We start from the raw sequence: 16,847 nt of genomic DNA, 5'->3' as shown, positions 1-16,847 counted from the left end.
GCAGAAACAGAGGGCGAGAAACAGAGGGGCTGAAACAGAGGGGCTGAAACAGAGGGGCTGAAACAGAGGGCGAAAAACAGAGGGGCTGAAACAAAGGGCGAGAAACAGAGGGGCTGAAACAGAGGGGCAGAAACAGAGGGGCTGAAACAGAGGGGCTGAATCGGAGGGGCTGAAACTGAGGGGCTGAAACAGAGGGGCTGAAACAGAGGGCAAGAAACAGAGGGGCTGAAACAGAGGGGCTGAAACAGAGGGGCAGAAACAGAGGGCGAGAAACAGAGGGGCTGAAACAGAGGGGCTGAAACAGAGGGCGAGAAACAGAGGGGCTGAATCAGAGGGGCTGAATCAGAGGGGCTGAAACAGAGGGGCTGAACCAGAGGGCGAGAAACTAAGGGACTGAATCAGAGGGGCTGAAACAGAGGGGCTGAAACAGACGGACTGAAACAGAGAGCCTGAAACAGAGGGGCTGAAAAGGAGGGGCTGAAATAGAGGGGCTGAAACAGAGGGGCTGAATCAGAGGGGCTGAAACAGAGGGGCTGAATCAGAGGGGCTGAAACAGAGGGCGAGAAACAGAGGGGCTGAAACAGAGGGCAAGAAACAGAGGGGCTGAAACAGAGGGCGAGAAACACAGGGGCTGAAACAGAGGGGCTGAAACAGAGGGGCTGAAACAGAGGGCGAGAAACAGAGGGGCTGAAACAGAGGGCGAGAAACAGAGGGGCTGAAACAGAGGGCGAGAAACAGAGGGCGAGAAACAGAGGGACTGAAACAGAGGGTCTGAAACAGAGGCGCTGAAACAGAGGGCGAGAAACAGAGGGGCTGAAACAGAGGGCGAGAAACAGAGGGGCTGAATCAGAGGGGCTGAATCAGAGGGGCTGAAACAGAGGGGCTGAAACAGAGGGCGAGAAACAGAGGGGCTGAATCAGAGGGGCTGAATCAGAGGGGCTGAAACAGAGGGCCTGAAACAGAGGGCGAGAAACAAAGGGACTGAATCAGAGGGGCTGAAACAGAGGGGCTGAAACAGACGGGCTGAAACAGAGAGCCTGAAACAGAGGGGCTGAAACAGAGGGGCTGAAATAGAGGGGCTGAAACAGAGGGGCTGAAACAGAGGGCGAGAAACTAAGGTACTGAATCAGAGGGGCTGAAACAGAGGGGCTGAAACAGACGGGCTGAAACAGAGAGCCTGAAACAGAGTGGCTGAAACAGAGGGGCTGAAATAGAGGGTCTGAAACAGAGGGGCTGAATCAGAGGGGCTGAAACAGAGGGGCTGAATCAGAGGGGCTGAAACAGAGGGGCTGAAACAGAGGGCGAGAAACAGAGAGGCTGAAACAGAGGGCGAGAAACAGTGGGGCTGAAACAGAGGGCGAGAAACAGAGGGGCTGAAACAGAGGGGCTGAAACAGAGGGCGAGAAAAAGAGGGGCTGAAACAGATGGCGAGAAACAGAGGGCGAGCAAACAGAGGGGCAGAAACAAAGTGCGAGAAACAGAGGGGCTGAATCAGAGGGGCTGAATCAGAGGGGCTGAAACAGAGGGGCTGAAACAGAGGGCGAGAAACAGAGGGGCTGAATCAGAGGGGCTGAATCAGAGGGGCTGAAACAGAGGGCGAGAAACAGAGGGCGAGAAACAGAGGGGCTGAATCAGAGGGTGAGAAACAGAGGGGCTGAAACAGAGGGCGAGAAACAGAGAGGCTGAAACAGAGGGCGAGAAACAGAGGGGGTGAAACAGAGGGCGAGAAACAGAGGGCCTGAAACAGAGGGGCTGAAACAGAGGGGCTGAAACAGAGGGGCTGAAACAGAGGGCGAGAAACAGAGGGGCTGAAACAGAGGGCGAGAAACAGAGGGGCTGAAACAGAGGGCGAGAAACAGAGGGCGAGAAACAGAGGGACTGAAACAGAGGGTCTGAAACAGAGGGGCTGAAACAGAGGGCGAGAAATAGAGGGGCTGAAACAGAGGGCGAGAAACAGATGGGCTGAAACAGAGGGCGAGAAACAGAGGGGCTGAAACAGAGGGGCTGAAACAGTGGGGCTGAAACAGAGGGGCTGAAACAGAGGGCGAGAAATAAAGGGGCTGAAACAGAAGGCGAGAAACAGAGGGGATTAAACAGAGGGCGAGAATCAGAGGGGCTGAAACAGAGGGCGAGAAACAGAGGGGCTGAAACAGAGGGGCTGAAACGGAGGGGCTGAAACAGAGGGCAAGAAATAGAGGGGCTGAAAAAGAGGGCGAGAAACAGAGGGGCTGAAACAGAGGGTGAGAAACAGAGGGGCTGAATCAGAGGGGCTGAAACAGATGCCGAGAAACAGAGGGGCTGAAACAGAGGGCGAGAAACAGAGGGGCTGAAACAGAGGGGCTGAAACAGAGGGTGAGAAACAGAGGGACTGAAACAGAGGGCGAGAAACAGAGGGGCTGAAACAGAGGGGCTGAAACAGAGGGGCTGAATCAGAGTGGCTGATTCAGAGGGGCTGAAACAGTGGGGCTGAATCAGAGGGGCGGAAAAAGAGGGCGAGAAACAGAGGGGCAGAAACAGAGGGCAAGTAACAGAGGGACTGAAACAGAGGGGCTGAAACAGAGAGCGCGAAACAGAGGGACTGAAACAGAGGGCGAGAAACAGAGGGGCTGAAACAGAGGGCGAGAAACAGAGGGGCTGAAACAGAGGGCGAGAAACAGAGGGGCTGAAACAGAGGGCAAGAAACAGAGGGGCTGAAACAGAGTGGCTGAAACAGAGGGCGAGAAACAGAGGGGCTGAATCAGACAGGCTGAATCAGATGGGCTGAAACAGAGGGCGAGAAACAGAGTGGCTGAATCAGAGGGGCTGAATCAGAGGGGCTGAAACAGAGGGCCTGAAACAGAGGGCGAGAAACAGAGGGGCTGAAAAAGTGGGGCTGAAACAAAGCGCCTGATACAGAGGGCGAGAAACAGAGGGGCTGAAACAGAGGGCGAGAAACAGAGGGGCTGAAACAGAGGGGCTGAAACAGACGGGCTGAAACAGTGGGGCTGAAACAGAGGGCGAGAAACAGAGAGGCTGAAACACAGGGCAAGAAACAGAGGGGCTGAAACAGAGGGCGAGAAACAGAGGGGCTGAAACAGAGGGACTGAAACAGAGGGGCTGAAACAGAGGGGCTGAAACAGAGGGCGAGAAACAGAGTGGCTGAAACAGAGGGCGAGAAACAGAGTGGCTGAAACAGAGGGCGAGAAACAGAGGGGCTGAAACAGAGGGGCTGAAACAGAGGGGCGGAAACAGAGGGGCTGAAACAGAGAGCGAGAAACAGAGGGGCTGAAACAGAGGGGCTGAAACAGAGGGCCAGAAACAGAGTGGCTTAAACAGAGGGCGAGAAACAGAGGGGCTGAAACAGAGGGGCTGAAACAGAGGGCAAGAAATAGATGGGCTGAAAAAGAGGGCGAGAAACAGAGGGGCTGAAACAGTGGGTGAGAAACAGAGGGGCTGAATCAGAGGGGCTGAAACAGATGCCGAGAAACAGAGGGGCTGAAACAGAGGGCGAGAAACAGAGGGGCTGAAACAGAGGGGCTGAAACAGAGGGTGAGAAACAGAGGGGCTGAAACAGAGGGCGAGAAACAGAGGGGCTGAAACAGAGGGGCTGAAACAGAGGGGCTGAATCAGAGTGGCTGATTCAGAGGGTCTGAAACAGAGGGGCTGAATCAGAGGGGCGGAAAAAGAGGGCAAGAAACACAGGGCGAGAAATAAAGGGGCTGAAACAGAGGGCGAGAAACAGAGGGCGAGAAACAGAGGGACTGAAACAGAGGGTCTGAAACAGAGGGGCTGAAACAGAGGGCGAGAAACAGAGGGGCTGAAACAGAGGGCGAGAAACAGAGGGGCTGAAACAGATGGCGAGAAATAAAGGGGCTGAAACAGAGGGCGAGAAACAGAGGGGATGAAACAGAGGGTGAGAATCAGAGGGGCTGAAACAGAGGGCGAGAAAAAGAGGGGCTGAAACAGAGGGGCTGAAACAGAGGGGCTGAAACAGAGGGCAAGAAATAGAGGGGCTGAAAAAGAGGGCGAGAAACAGAGGGGCTGAAACAGAGGGTGAGAAACAGAGGGGCTGAATCAGAGGGGCTGAAACAGATGCCGAGAAACAGAGGGGCTGAAACAGAGGGCGAGAAACAGAGGGGCTGAAACAGAGGGGCTGAAACAGAGGGTGAGAAACAGAGGGGCTGAAACAGAGGGCGAGAAACAGAGGGGCTGAAACAGAGGGGCTGAAACAGAGGGGCTGAATCAGAGTGGCTGATTCAGAGGGTCTGAAACAGAGGGGCTGAATCAGAGGGGCGGAAAAAGAGGGCGAGAAACACAGGGGCAGAAACAGAAGGCAAGAAACAGAGGGACTGAAACAGAGGGGCTGAAACAGAGAGCGCGAAACAGAGGGACTGAAACAGAGGGCGAGAAACAGAGGGGCTGAAACAGAGGGCGAGAAACATAGGGGCTGAAACAGAGGGCGAGAAACAGAGGGGCTGAAACAGAGGGCAAGAAACAGAGGGGCTGTAACAGAGTGGCTGAAACAGAGGGCGAGAAACAGAGGGGCTGAATCAGATTGGCTGAAACAGAGGGGCTGAAACAGAGGGCGAGAAACAGAGTGGCTGAATCAGAGGGCGAGAAACAGAGGGCGAGAAACAGAGGGGCTGAAAAAGTGGGGCTGAAACAAAGGGGCTGAAACAAAGCGCCTGATACAGAGGGCGAGAAACAGAGGGGCTGAAACAGAGGGCGAGAAACAGAGGGGCTGAAACAGAGGGGCTGAAACAGACGGGCTGAAACAGTGGGGCTGAAACAGAGGGCGAGAAACAGAGAGGCTGAAACACAGGGCGAGAAACAGAGGGGCTGAAACAGAGGGCGAGAAACAGAGGGGCTGAAACAGAGGGACTGAAACAGAGGGGCTGAAACAGAGGGCGAGAAACAGAGTGGCTGAAACAGAGGGCGAGAAACAGAGTGGCTGAAACAGAGGGCGAGAAACAGAGGGGCTGAAACAGAGGGGCTGAAACAGAGGGGCGGAAACAGAGGGGCTGAAACAGAGAGCGAGAAACAGAGGGGCTGAAACAGAGGGCCAGAAACAGAGTGGCTGAAACAGAGGGCGAGAAACAGAGGGGCTGAAACAGAGGGGCTGAAACAGAGGGGCTGAAACAGAGGGCAAGAAATAGAGGGGCTGAAAAAGAGGGCGAGAAACAGAGGGGCTGAAACAGAGGGGCTGAATCAGAGTGGCTGATTCAGAGGGGCTGAAACAGAGGGGCTGAATCAGAGGGGCGGAAAAAGAGGGCGAGAAACAGAGGGGCAGAAACAGAGGGCAAGAAACAGAGGGACTGAAACAGAGGGGCTGAAACAGAGAGCGCGAAACAGAGGGACTGAAACAGAGGGCGAGAAACAGAGGGGCTGAAACAGAGGGCGAGAAACAGAAGGGCTGAAACAGAGGGCGAGAAACAGAGGGGCTGAAACAGAGAGCAAGAAACAGAGGGGCTGAAACAGAGTGGCTGAAACAGAGGGCGAGAAACAGAGGGGCTGAATCAGACAGGCTGAATCAGATGGGCTGAAACAGAGGGGCTGAAACAGAGGGCGAGAAACAGAGGGGCTGAAACAGAGGGGCTGAAACAGACGGGCTGAAACAGTGGGGCTGAAACAGAGGGCGAGAAACAGAGAGGCTGAAACACAGGGCGAGAAACAGAGAGGCTGAAACACAGGGCGAGAAACAGAGGGGCTGAAACAGAGGGCGAGAAACAGAGGGGCTGAAACAGAGTGGCTGAAACAGAGGGCGAGAAACAGAGTGGCTGAAACAGAGGGCGAGAAACAGAGTGGCTGACACAGAGGGCGAGAAACAGAGGGGCTGAAACAGAGGGCCTGAAACAGAGGGGCGGAAACAGAGGGGCTGAAACAGAGGGCGAGAAACAGAGTGGCTGAAACAGAGGGCGAGAAACAGAGGGGCTGAAACAGAGGGGCTGAAACAGAGAGTGCGAAACAGAGGGGCTGAAACAGAGGGCGAGAAACAGAGGGGCTGAAACAGAGGGCGAGAAACAGAGGGGCTGAAACAGAGGGCAAGAAACAGAGGGGCTGAAACCGAGTGGCTGAAACAGAAGGGCTGAAACAGAGGGGCTGCAACAGAGGGCGAGAAACAGAGGGGCTGCATCAGAGGTGCTGAATCAGAGGGGCTGAAACAGAGGGGCTGAATCAGAGGGGCTGAAACAGAAGGCGAGAAACAGAGGGGCTGAAACAGAGGGCGAGAAACAGGGGGGCAGAAACAGAGGGCGAGAAACAGAGGGGCTGAAACAGAGGGGCTGAAACAGAGGGGCTGAAACAGAGGGCAAGAAACAGAGGGGCTGAAACAGAGGGGCTGAAACAGAGGGGCTGAAACAGAGGGCGAGAAACAGAGGGGCTGAAACAAAGGGCGAGAAACAGAGGGGCTGTAACAGAGGGGCAGAAACAGAGGGGCTGAAACAGAGGGGCTGAATCGGAGGGGCTGGAGCAGAGGGGCTGAAACAGAGGGGCTGAAACAGAGGGCAAGAAACAGAGGGGCTGAAACAGAGGGGCTGAAACAGAGGGGCAGAAACAGAGGGCGAGAAACAGAGGGGCGGAAACAGAGGGGCTGAAACAGAGGGCGAGAAACAGAGGGGCTGAATCAGAGGGGCTGAATCAGAGGGGCTGAAACAGAGGGGCTGAAACAGAGGGCGAGAAACTAAGGGACTGAATCAGAGGGGCTGAAACAGAGGGGCTGAAACAGACGGACTGAAACAGAGAGCCTGAAACAGAGGGGCTGAAACAGAGGGGCTGAAATAGAGGGGCTGAAACAGAGGGGCTGAATCAGAGGGGCTGAAACAGAGGGGCTGAATCAGAGGGGCTGAAACAGAGGGGCTGAAACAGACGGGCTGAAACAGAGAGCCTGAAACAGAGAGGCTGAAACAGAGGGGCTGAAACAGAGGGCGAGAAACAGAGAGGCTGAAACAGAGGGCGAGAAACAGAGGGGCTGAAACAGAGGGCAAGAAACAGAGGGGCTGAAACAGAGGGCGAGAAACAGAGGGGGTGAAACAGAGGGGCTGAAACAGAGGGGCTGAAACAGAGGGCGAGAAACAGAGGGGCTGAAACAGAGGGCGAGAAACAGAGGGGCTGAAACAGAGGGCGAGAAACAGAGGGCGAGAAACAGAGGGACTGAAACAGAGGGTCTGAAACAGAGGGGCTGAAACAGAGGGCGAGAAACAGAGGGGCTGAAACAGAGGGCGAGAAACAGAGGGGCTGAATCAGAGGGGCTGAATCAGAGGGGCTGAAACAGAGGGGCTGAAACAGAGGGCGAGAAACAGAGGGGCTGAATCAGAGGGGCTGAATCAGAGGGGCTGAAACAGAGGGCCTGAAACAGAGGGCGAGAAACTAAGGGACTGAATCAGAGGGGCTGAAACAGAGGGGCTGAAACAGACGGGCTGAAACAGAGAGCCTGAAACAGAGGGGCTGAAACAGAGGGGCTGAAATAGAGGGGCTGAAACAGAGGGGCTGAAACAGAGGGCGAGAAACTAAGGTACTGAATCAGAGGGGCTGAAACAGAGGGGCTGAAACAGAGGGGCTGAAACAGACGGGCTGAAACAGAGAGCCTGAAACAGAGTGGCTGAAACAGAGGGGCTGAAATAGAGGGTCTGAAACAGAGGGGCTGAATCAGAGGGGCTGAAACAGAGGGGCTGAATCAGAGGGGCTGAAACAGAGGGCGAGAAACAGAGAGGCTGAAACAGAGGGCGAGAAACAGAGGGGCTGAAACAGAGGGCGAGAAACAGAGGGGCTGAAACAGAGGGGCTGAAACAGAGGGCGAGAAACAGAGGGGCTGAAACAGATGGCGAGAAACAGAGGGGCTGAAACAGAGGGCGAGAAACAGAGGGGCTGAAACAGAGGGGCTGAAACAGAGGGCGAGAAACAGAGGGGCTGAAACAGAGGCGAGAAACAGAGGGGCTGAAACAGAGGTGCTGAAACAGAGGGGCTGAAACAGAGGGGCTGAAACAGAGGGTGAGAAACAGAGGGGCTGAAACAGAGGGCGAGAAACAGAGGGGCTGAAACAGAGGGGCTGAAACAGAGGGGCTGATTCAGAGGGGCTGAAACAGAGGGGCTGAAACAGAGGGGCTGAATCAGAGGGGCTGAAACAGAGGGCGAGAAACAGAGGGGCTGAAACAGAGGGCGAGAAACAGAGGAGCAGAAACAGAGGGCGAGAAAAAGAGGGGCTGAAACAGAGGGGCTGAAACAGAGAGTGCGAAACAGAGGGGCTGAAACAGAGGGCGAGAAACAGAGGGGCTGAAACAGAGGGCGAGAAACAGAGGGGCTGAAACAGAGGGCAAGAAACAGAGGGGCTGAAACCGAGTGGCTGAAACAGAAGGTCTGAAACAGAGGGGCTGCAACAGAGGGCGAGAAACAGAGGGGCTGAATCAGAGGTGCTGAATCAGAGGGGCTGAAACAGAGGGGCTGAATCAGAGGGGCTGAAACAGAAGGCGAGAAACAGAGGGGCTGAAACAGAGGGCGAGAAAAAGAGGGGCAGAAACAGAGGGCGAGAAACAGAGGGGCTGAAACAGAGGGGCTGAAACTGAGGGGCTGAAACAGAGGGCAAGAAACAGAGGGGCTGAAACAGAGGGCGAGAAACAGAGGGGCTGAAACAGAGGGGCTGAAACAGAGGGGCTGAAACAGAGGGCGAGAAACAGAGGGGCTGAAACAAAGGGCGAGAAACAGAGGGGCTGAAACAGAGGGGCAGAAACAGAGGGGCTGAAACAGAGGGGCTGAATCGGAGGGTCTGAAACAGAGGGGCTGAAACAGAGGGGCTGAAACAGAGGGCAAGAAACAGAGGGGCTGAAACAGAGGGGCTGAAACAGAGGGGAAGAAACAGAGGGCGAGAAACAGAGGGGCTGAAACAGAGGGGCTGAAACAGAGGGCGAGAAACAGAGGGGCTGAATCAGAGGGGCTGAATCAGAGGGGCTGAAACAGAGGGGCTGAAACAGAGGGCGAGAAACTAAGGGACTGAATCAGAGGGGCTGAAACAGAGGGTCTGAAACAGACGGACTGAAACAGAGAGCCTGAAACAGAGGGGCTGAAAAGGATGGGCTGCAATAGAGGGGCTGAAACAGAGGGGCTGAATCAGAGGGGCTGAAACAGAGGGGCTGAATCAGAGGGGCTGAAACAGAGGGCGAGAAACAGAGGGGCTGAAACAGAGGGGCTGAATCAGAGGGGCTGAAACAGAGGGGCTGAAATAGGGGGCGAGAAACAGAGAGGCTGAAACAGAGGGCGAGAAACAGAGGGGCTGAAACAGAGGGCAAGAAACAGAGGGGCTGAAACAGAGGGCGAGAAACAGAGGGGCTGAAACAGAGGGGCTGAAACAGAGGGGCTGAAACAGAGGGGCTGAAACAGAGGGCGAGAAACAGAGGGGCTGAAACAGAGGGTGAGAAACAGAGGGGCTGAAACAGAGGGCGAGAAACAGAGGGCGAGAAACAGAGGGACTGAAACAGAGGGTCTGAAACAGAGGGGCTGAAACAGAGGGCGAGAAACAGAGGGGCTGAAACAGAGGGCAAGAAACAGAGGGGCTGAAACAGAGGGCGAGAAACAGAGGGGCTGAAACAGAGGGGCTGAAACAGTGGGGCTGAAACAGAGGGGCTGAAACAGAGGGCGAGAAATAAAGTGGCTGAAACAGAGGGCGAGAAACAGAGGGGATGAAACAGAGGGCGAGAATCAGAGGGGCTGAAACAGAGGGCGAGAAACAGAGGGGCTGAAACAGAGGGGCTGAAACAGAGGGGCTGAAACAGAGGGCAAGAAATAGAGGGGCTGAAAAAGAGGGCGAGAAACAGAGGGGCTGAAACAGAGGGTGAGAAACAGAGGGGCTGAATCAGAGGGGCTGAAACAGATGCCGAGAAACAGAGGGGCTGAAACAGAGGGCGAGAAACAGAGGGGCTGAAACAGAGGGGCTGAAACAGAGGGTGAGAAACAGAGGGGCTGAAACAGAGGGCGAGAAACAGAGGGGCTGAAACAGAGGGGCTGAAACAGAGGGGCTGAATCAGAGTGGCTGATTCAGAGAGTCTGAAACAGAGGGGCTGAATCAGAGGGGCGGAAAAAGAGGGGGAGAAACAGAGGGGCAGAAACAGAGGGCAAGAAACAGAGGGACTGAAACAGAGGGGCTGAAACAGAGAGCGTGAAACAGAGGGACTGAAACAGAGGGCGAGGAACAGAGGGGCTGAAACAGAGGGCGAGAAACAGAGGGGCTGAAACAGAGGGCGAGAAACAGAGGGGCTGAAACAGAGGGCAAGAAACAGAGGGGCTGAAACAGAGTGGCTGAAACAGAGGGCGAGAAACAGAGGGGCTGAATCAGACAGGCTGAATCAGATGGGCTGAAACAGAGGGGCTGAAACAGAGGGCGAGAAACAGAGTGGCTGAATCAGAGGGCGAGAAACAGAGGGCGAGAAACAGAGGGGCTGAAAAAGTGGGGCTGAAACAAAGGGGCTGAAACAAAGCGCCTGATACAGAGGGCGAGAAACAGAGGGGCTGAAACAGAGGGCGAGAAACAGAGGGGCTGAAACAGAGGGGCTGAAACAGAGGGGCTGAAACAGAGGGGCTGAAACAGAGGGCGAGAAGCAGAGGGGCTGAATCAGAGGGGCTGAATCAGAGGGGCTGAAACAGAGGGGCTGAAACAGAGGGCGAGAAGCAGAGGGGCTGAATCAGAGGGGCTGAATCAGAGGGGCTGAAACAGAGGGCCTGAAACAGAGGGCGAGAAACTAAGGGACTGAATCAGAGGGGCTGAAACAGAGGGGCTGAAACAGAGGGGCTGAATCGGAGGGGCTGAAACAGAGGGGCTGAAACAGAGGGACTGAAACAGAGGGTCTGAAACAGAGGGGCTGAAACAGAGGGCGTGAAACAGAGGGGCTGAAACAGAGGGCGAGAAACAGAGGGGCTGAATCAGAGGGGCTGAATCAGAGGGGCTGAAACAGAGGGGCTGAAACAGAGGGCGAGAAGCAGAGGGGCTGAATCAGAGGGGCTGAATCAGAGGGGCTGAAACAGAGGGCCTGAAACAGAGGGCGAGAAACTAAGGGACTGAATCAGAGGGGCTGAAACAGAGGGGCTGAAACAGACGGGCTGAAACAGAGAGCCTGAAACAGAGGGGCTGAAACAGAGGGGCTGAAATAGAGGGGCTGAAACAGAGGGGCTGAAACAGAGGGTGAGAAACTAAGGTACTGAATCAGAGGGGCTGAAACAGAGGGGCTGAAACAGAGGGGCTGAAACAGACGGGCTGAAACAGAGAGCCTGAAACAGAGTGGCTGAAACAGAGGGGCTGAAATAGAGGGTCTGAAACAGAGGGGCTGAATCAGAGGGGCTGAAACAGAGGGGCTGAATCAGAGGGGCTGAAACAGAGGGCGAGAAACAGAGAGGCTGAAACAGAGGGCGAGAAACAGAGGGGCTGAAACAGAGGGCGCGAAACAGAGGGGCTGAAACAGAGGGGCTGAAACAGAGGGGCTGAAACAGAGGGCGAGAAACAGAGGGGCTGAAACAGATGGCGAGAAACAGAGGGGCTGAAACAGAGGGCGAGAAACAGAGGGGCTGAAACAGAGGGGCTGAAACAGAGGGCGAGAAACAGAGGGGCTGAAACAGAGGGCGAGAAACAGAGGGGCTGAAACAGAGGTGCTGAAACAGAGGGGCTGAAACAGAGGGGCTGAAACAGAGGGGCTGAAACAGAGGGCGAGAAACAGAGGGGCTGAAACAGAGGGGATGAAACAGAGGGGCTGATTCAGAGGGGCTGAAACAGAGGGGCTGAATCAGAGGGGCTGAAACAGAGGGCGAGAAACAGAGGGGCTGAAACAGAGGGCGAGAAACAGAGGAGCAGAAACAGAGGGCGAGGAAAAGAGGGGCTGAAACAGAGGGGCTGAAACAGAGAGTGCGAAACAGAGGGGCTGAAACAGAGGGCGAGAAACAGAGGGGCTGAAACAGAGGGCGAGAAACAGAGGGGCTGAAACAGAGGGCAAGAAACAGAGGGGCTGAAACCGAGTGGCTGAAACAGAAGGGCTGAAACAGAGGGGCTGCAACAGAGGGCGAGAAACAGAGGGGCTGAATCAGAGGTGCTGAATCAGAGGGGCTGAAACAGAGGGGCTGAATCAGAGGGGCTGAAACAGAAGGCGAGAAACAGAGGGGCTGAAACAGAGGGCGAGAAACAGAGGGGCAGAAACAGAGGGCGAGAAACAGAGGGGCTGAAACAGAGGGGCTGAAACTGAGGGGCTGAAACAGAGGGCAAGAAACAGAGGGGCTGAAACAGAGGGCGAGAAACAGAGGGGCTGAAACAGAGGGGCTGAAACAGAGGGGCTGAAACAGAGGGCGAGAAACAGAGGGGCTGAAACAAAGGGCGAGAAACAGAGGGGCTGAAACAGAGGGGCAGAAACAGAGGGGCTGAAACAGAGGGGCTGAATCGGAGGGGCTGAAACAGAGGGGCTGAAACAGAGGGGCTGAAACAGAGGGCAAGAAACAGAGGGGCTGAAACAGAGGGGCTGAAACAGAGGGGCGGAAAAAGAGGGCGAGAAACAGAGGGGCAGAAACAGAGGGCAAGAAACAGAGGGACTGAAACAGAGGGGCTGAAACAGAGAGCGTGAAACAGAGGGACTGAAACAGAGGGCGAGAAACAGAGGGGCTGAAACAGAGGGCGAGAAACAGAGGGGCTGAAACAGAGGGCGAGAAACAGAGGGGCTGAAACAGAGGGCAAGAAACAGAGGGGCTGAAACAGAGTGGCTGAAACAGAGGGCGAGAAACAGAGGGGCTGAATCAGACAGGCTGAATCAGATGGGCTGAAACAGAGGGGCTGAAACAGAGGGCGAGAAACCGAGTGGCTGAATCAGAGGGCGAGAAACAGAGGGCGAGAAACAGAGGGGCTGAAAAAGTGGGGCTGAAACAAAGGGGCTGAAACAAAGCGCCTGATACAGAGGGCGAGAAACAGAGGGGCTGAAACAGAGGGCGAGAAACAGAGGGGCTGAAACAGAGGGGCTGAAACAGAGGGGCTGAAACAGAGGGCGAGAAGCAGAGGGGCTGAATCAGAGGGGCTGAATCAGAGGGGCTGAAACAGAGGGGCTGAAACAGAGGGCGAGAAGCAGAGGGGCTGAATCAGAGGGTCTGAATCAGAGGGGCTGAAACAGAGGGCCTGAAACAGAGGGCGAGAAACTAAGGGACTGAATCAGAGGGGCTGAAACAGAGGGGCTGAAACAGAGGGGCTGAATCGGAGGGGCTGAAACAGAGGGGCTGAAACAGAGGGACTGAAACAGAGGGTCTGAAACAGAGGGGCTGAAACAGAGGGCGTGAAACAGAGGGGCTGAAACAGAGGGCGAGAAACAGAGGGGCTGAATCAGAGGGGCTGAATCAGAGGGGCTGAAACAGAGGGGCTGAAACAGAGGGCGAGAAGCAGAGGGGCTGAATCAGAGGGGCTGAATCAGAGGGGCTGAAACAGAGGGCCTGAAACAGAGGGCGAGAAACTAAGGGACTGAATCAGAGGGGCTGAAACAGAGGGGCTGAAACAGACGGGCTGAAACAGAGAGCCTGAAACAGAGGGGCTGAAACAGAGGGGCTGAAATAGAGGGGCTGAAACAGAGGGGCTGAAACAGAGGGTGAGAAACTAAGGTACTGAATCAGAGGGGCTGAAACAGAGGGGCTGAAACAGAGGGGCTGAAACAGACGGGCTGAAACAGAGAGCCTGAAACAGAGTGGCTGAAACAGAGGGGCTGAAATAGAGGGTCTGAAACAGAGGGGCTGAATCAGAGGGGCTGAAACAGAGGGGCTGAATCAGAGGGGCTGAAACAGAGGGCGAGAAACAGAGAGGCTGAAACAGAGGGCGAGAAACAGAGGGGCTGAAACAGAGGGCGCGAAACAGAGGGGCTGAAACAGAGGGGCTGAAACAGAGGGGCTGAAACAGAGGGCGAGAAACAGAGGGGCTGAAACAGATGGCGAGAAACAGAGGGGCTGAAACAGAGGGCGAGAAACAGAGGGGCTGAAACAGAGGGGCTGAAACAGAGGGCGAGAAACAGAGGGGCTGAAACAGAGGGCGAGAAACAGAGGGGCTGAAACAGAGGTGCTGAAACAGAGGGGCTGAAACAGAGGGGCTGAAACAGAGGGGCTGAAACAGAGGGCGAGAAACAGAGGGGCTGAAACAGAGGGGATGAAACAGAGGGGCTGATTCAGAGGGGCTGAAACAGAGGGGCTGAATCAGAGGGGCTGAAACAGAGGGCGAGAAACAGAGGGGCTGAAACAGAGGGCGAGAAACAGAGGAGCAGAAACAGAGGGCGAGGAAAAGAGGGGCTGAAACAGAGGGGCTGAAACAGAGAGTGCGAAACAGAGGGGCTGAAACAGAGGGCGAGAAACAGAGGGGCTGAAACAGAGGGCGAGAAACAGAAGGGCTGAAACAGAGGGCAAGAAACAGAGGGGCTGAAACCGAGTGGCTGAAACAGAAGGGCTGAAACAGAGGGGCTGCAACAGAGGGCGAGAAACAGAGGGGCTGAATCAGAGGTGCTGAATCAGAGGGGCTGAAACAGAGGGGCTGAATCAGAGGGGCTGAAACAGAAGGCGAGAAACAGAGGGGCTGAAACAGAGGGCGAGAAACAGAGGGGCAGAAACAGAGGGCGAGAAACAGAGGGGCTGAAACAGAGGGGCTGAAACTGAGGGGCTGAAACAGAGGGCAAGAAACAGAGGGGCTGAAACAGAGGGCGAGAAACAGAGGGGCTGAAACAGAGGGGCTGAAACAGAGGGGCTGAAACAGAGGGCGAGAAACAGAGGGGCTGAAACAAAGGGCGAGAAACAGAGGGGCTGAAACAGAGGGGCAGAAACAGAGGGGCTGAAACAGAGGGGCTGAATCGGAGGGGCTGAAACAGAGGGGCTGAAACAGAGGGGCTGAAACAGAGGGCAAGAAACAGAGGGGCTGAAACAGAGGGGCTGAAACAGAGGGGAAGAAACAGAGGGCGAGAAACAGAGGGGCTGAAACAGAGGGGCTGAAACAGAGGGCGAGAAACAGAGGGGCTGAATCAGAGGGGCTGAATCAGAGGGGCTGAAACAGAGGGGCTGAAACAGAGGGCGAGAAACTAAGGGACTGAATCAGAGGGGCTGAAACAGAGGGTCTGAAACAGACGGACTGAAACAGAGAGCCTGAAACAGAGGGGCTGAAAAGGAGGGGCTGAAATAGAGGGGCTGAAACAGAGGGGCTGAATCAGAGGGGCTGAAACAGAGGGGCTGAATCAGAGGGGCTGAAACAGAGGGCGAGAAACAGAGGGGCTGAAACAGAGGGGCTGAATCAGAGGGGCTGAAACAGAGGGGCTGAAACAGGGGGCGAGAAACAGAGAGGCTGAAACAGAGGGCGAGAAACAGAGGGGCTGAAACAGAGGGCAAGAAACAGAGGGGCTGAAACAGAGGGCGAGAAACAGAGGGGCTGAAACAGAGGGGCTGAAACAGAGGGGCTGAAACAGAGGGGCTGAAACAGAGGGCGAGAAACAGAGGGGCTGAAACAGAGGGCGAGAAACAGAGGGGCTGAAACAGAGGGCGAGAAACAGAGGGCGAGAAACAGAGGGACTGAAACAGAGGGTCTGAAACAGAGGGGCTGAAACAGAGGGCGAGAAACAGAGGGGCTGAAACAGAGGGCAAGAAACAGAGGGGCTGAAACAGAGGGCGAGAAACAGAGGGGCTGAAACAGAGGGGCTGAAACAGTGGGGCTGAAACAGAGGGGCTGAAACAGAGGGCGAGAAATAAAGTGGCTGAAACAGAGGGCGAGAAACAGAGGGGATGAAACAGAGGGCGAGAATCAGAGGGGCTGAAACAGAGGGCGAGAAACAGAGGAGCTGAAACAGAGGGGCTGAAACAGAGGGGCTGAAACAGAGGGCAAGAAATAGAGCGGCTGAAAAAGAGGGCGAGAAACAGAGGGGCTGAAACAGAGGGTGAGAAACAGAGGGGCTGAATCAGAGGGGCTGAAACAGATGCCGAGAAACAGAGGGGCTGAAACAGAGGGCGAGAAACAGAGGGGCTGAAACAGAGGGGCTGAAACAGAGGGTGAGAAACAGAGGGGCTGAAACAGAGGGCGAGAAACAGAGGGGCTGAAACAGAGGGGCTGAAACAGAGGGGCTGAATCAGAGTGGCTGATTCAGAGAGTCTGAAACAGAGGGGCTGAATCAGAGGGGCAGAAAAAGAGGGCGAGAAACAGAGGGGCCGAAACAGAGGGCAAGAAACAGAGGGACTGAAACAGAGGGGCTGAAACAGAGAGCGTGAAACAGAGGGACTGAAACAGAGGGCGAGAAACAGAGGGGCTGAAACAGAGGGCGAGAAACAGAGGGGCTGAAACAGAGGGCGAGAAACAGAGGGGCTGAAACAGAGGGCAAGAAACAGAGGGGCTGAAACAGAGTGGCTGAAACAGAGGGCGAGAAACAGAGGGGCTGAATCAGACAGGCTGAATCAGATGGGCTGAAACAGAGGGGCTGAAACAGAGGGCGAGAAACAGAGTGGCTGAATCAGAGGGCGAGAAACAGAGGGCGAGAAACAGAGGGGCTGAAAAAGTGGGGCTGAAACAAAGGGGCTGAAACAAAGCGCCTGATACAGAGGGCGAGAAACAGAGGGGCTGAAACAGAGGGCGAGAAACAGAGGGGCTGAAACAGAGGGGCTGAAACAGACGGGCTGAAACAGTGGGGCTGAAACAGAGGGCGAGAAACAGAGAGGCTGAAACACAGGGCGAGAAACAGAGGGGCTGAAACAGAGGGCGAGAAACAGAGGGGCTGAAACAGAGGGACTGAAACAGAGGGGCTGAAACAGAGGGCGAGAAACAGAGAGGCTGAAACAGAGGGCGAGAAACAGAGGGGCTGAAACAGAGGGCAAGAAACAGAGGGGCTGAAACAGAGGGCGAGAAACAGAGGGGCTGA

This window comes from Chiloscyllium punctatum, unplaced genomic scaffold, assembly GCF_047496795.1.
Source record: "Chiloscyllium punctatum isolate Juve2018m unplaced genomic scaffold, sChiPun1.3 scaffold_54, whole genome shotgun sequence".
NCBI classification, from domain to species: domain Eukaryota; kingdom Metazoa; phylum Chordata; class Chondrichthyes; order Orectolobiformes; family Hemiscylliidae; genus Chiloscyllium; species Chiloscyllium punctatum.
The sequence above is the reverse complement of the archived record's forward strand: the minus strand, read 5'-3'. Positions refer to the sequence as shown.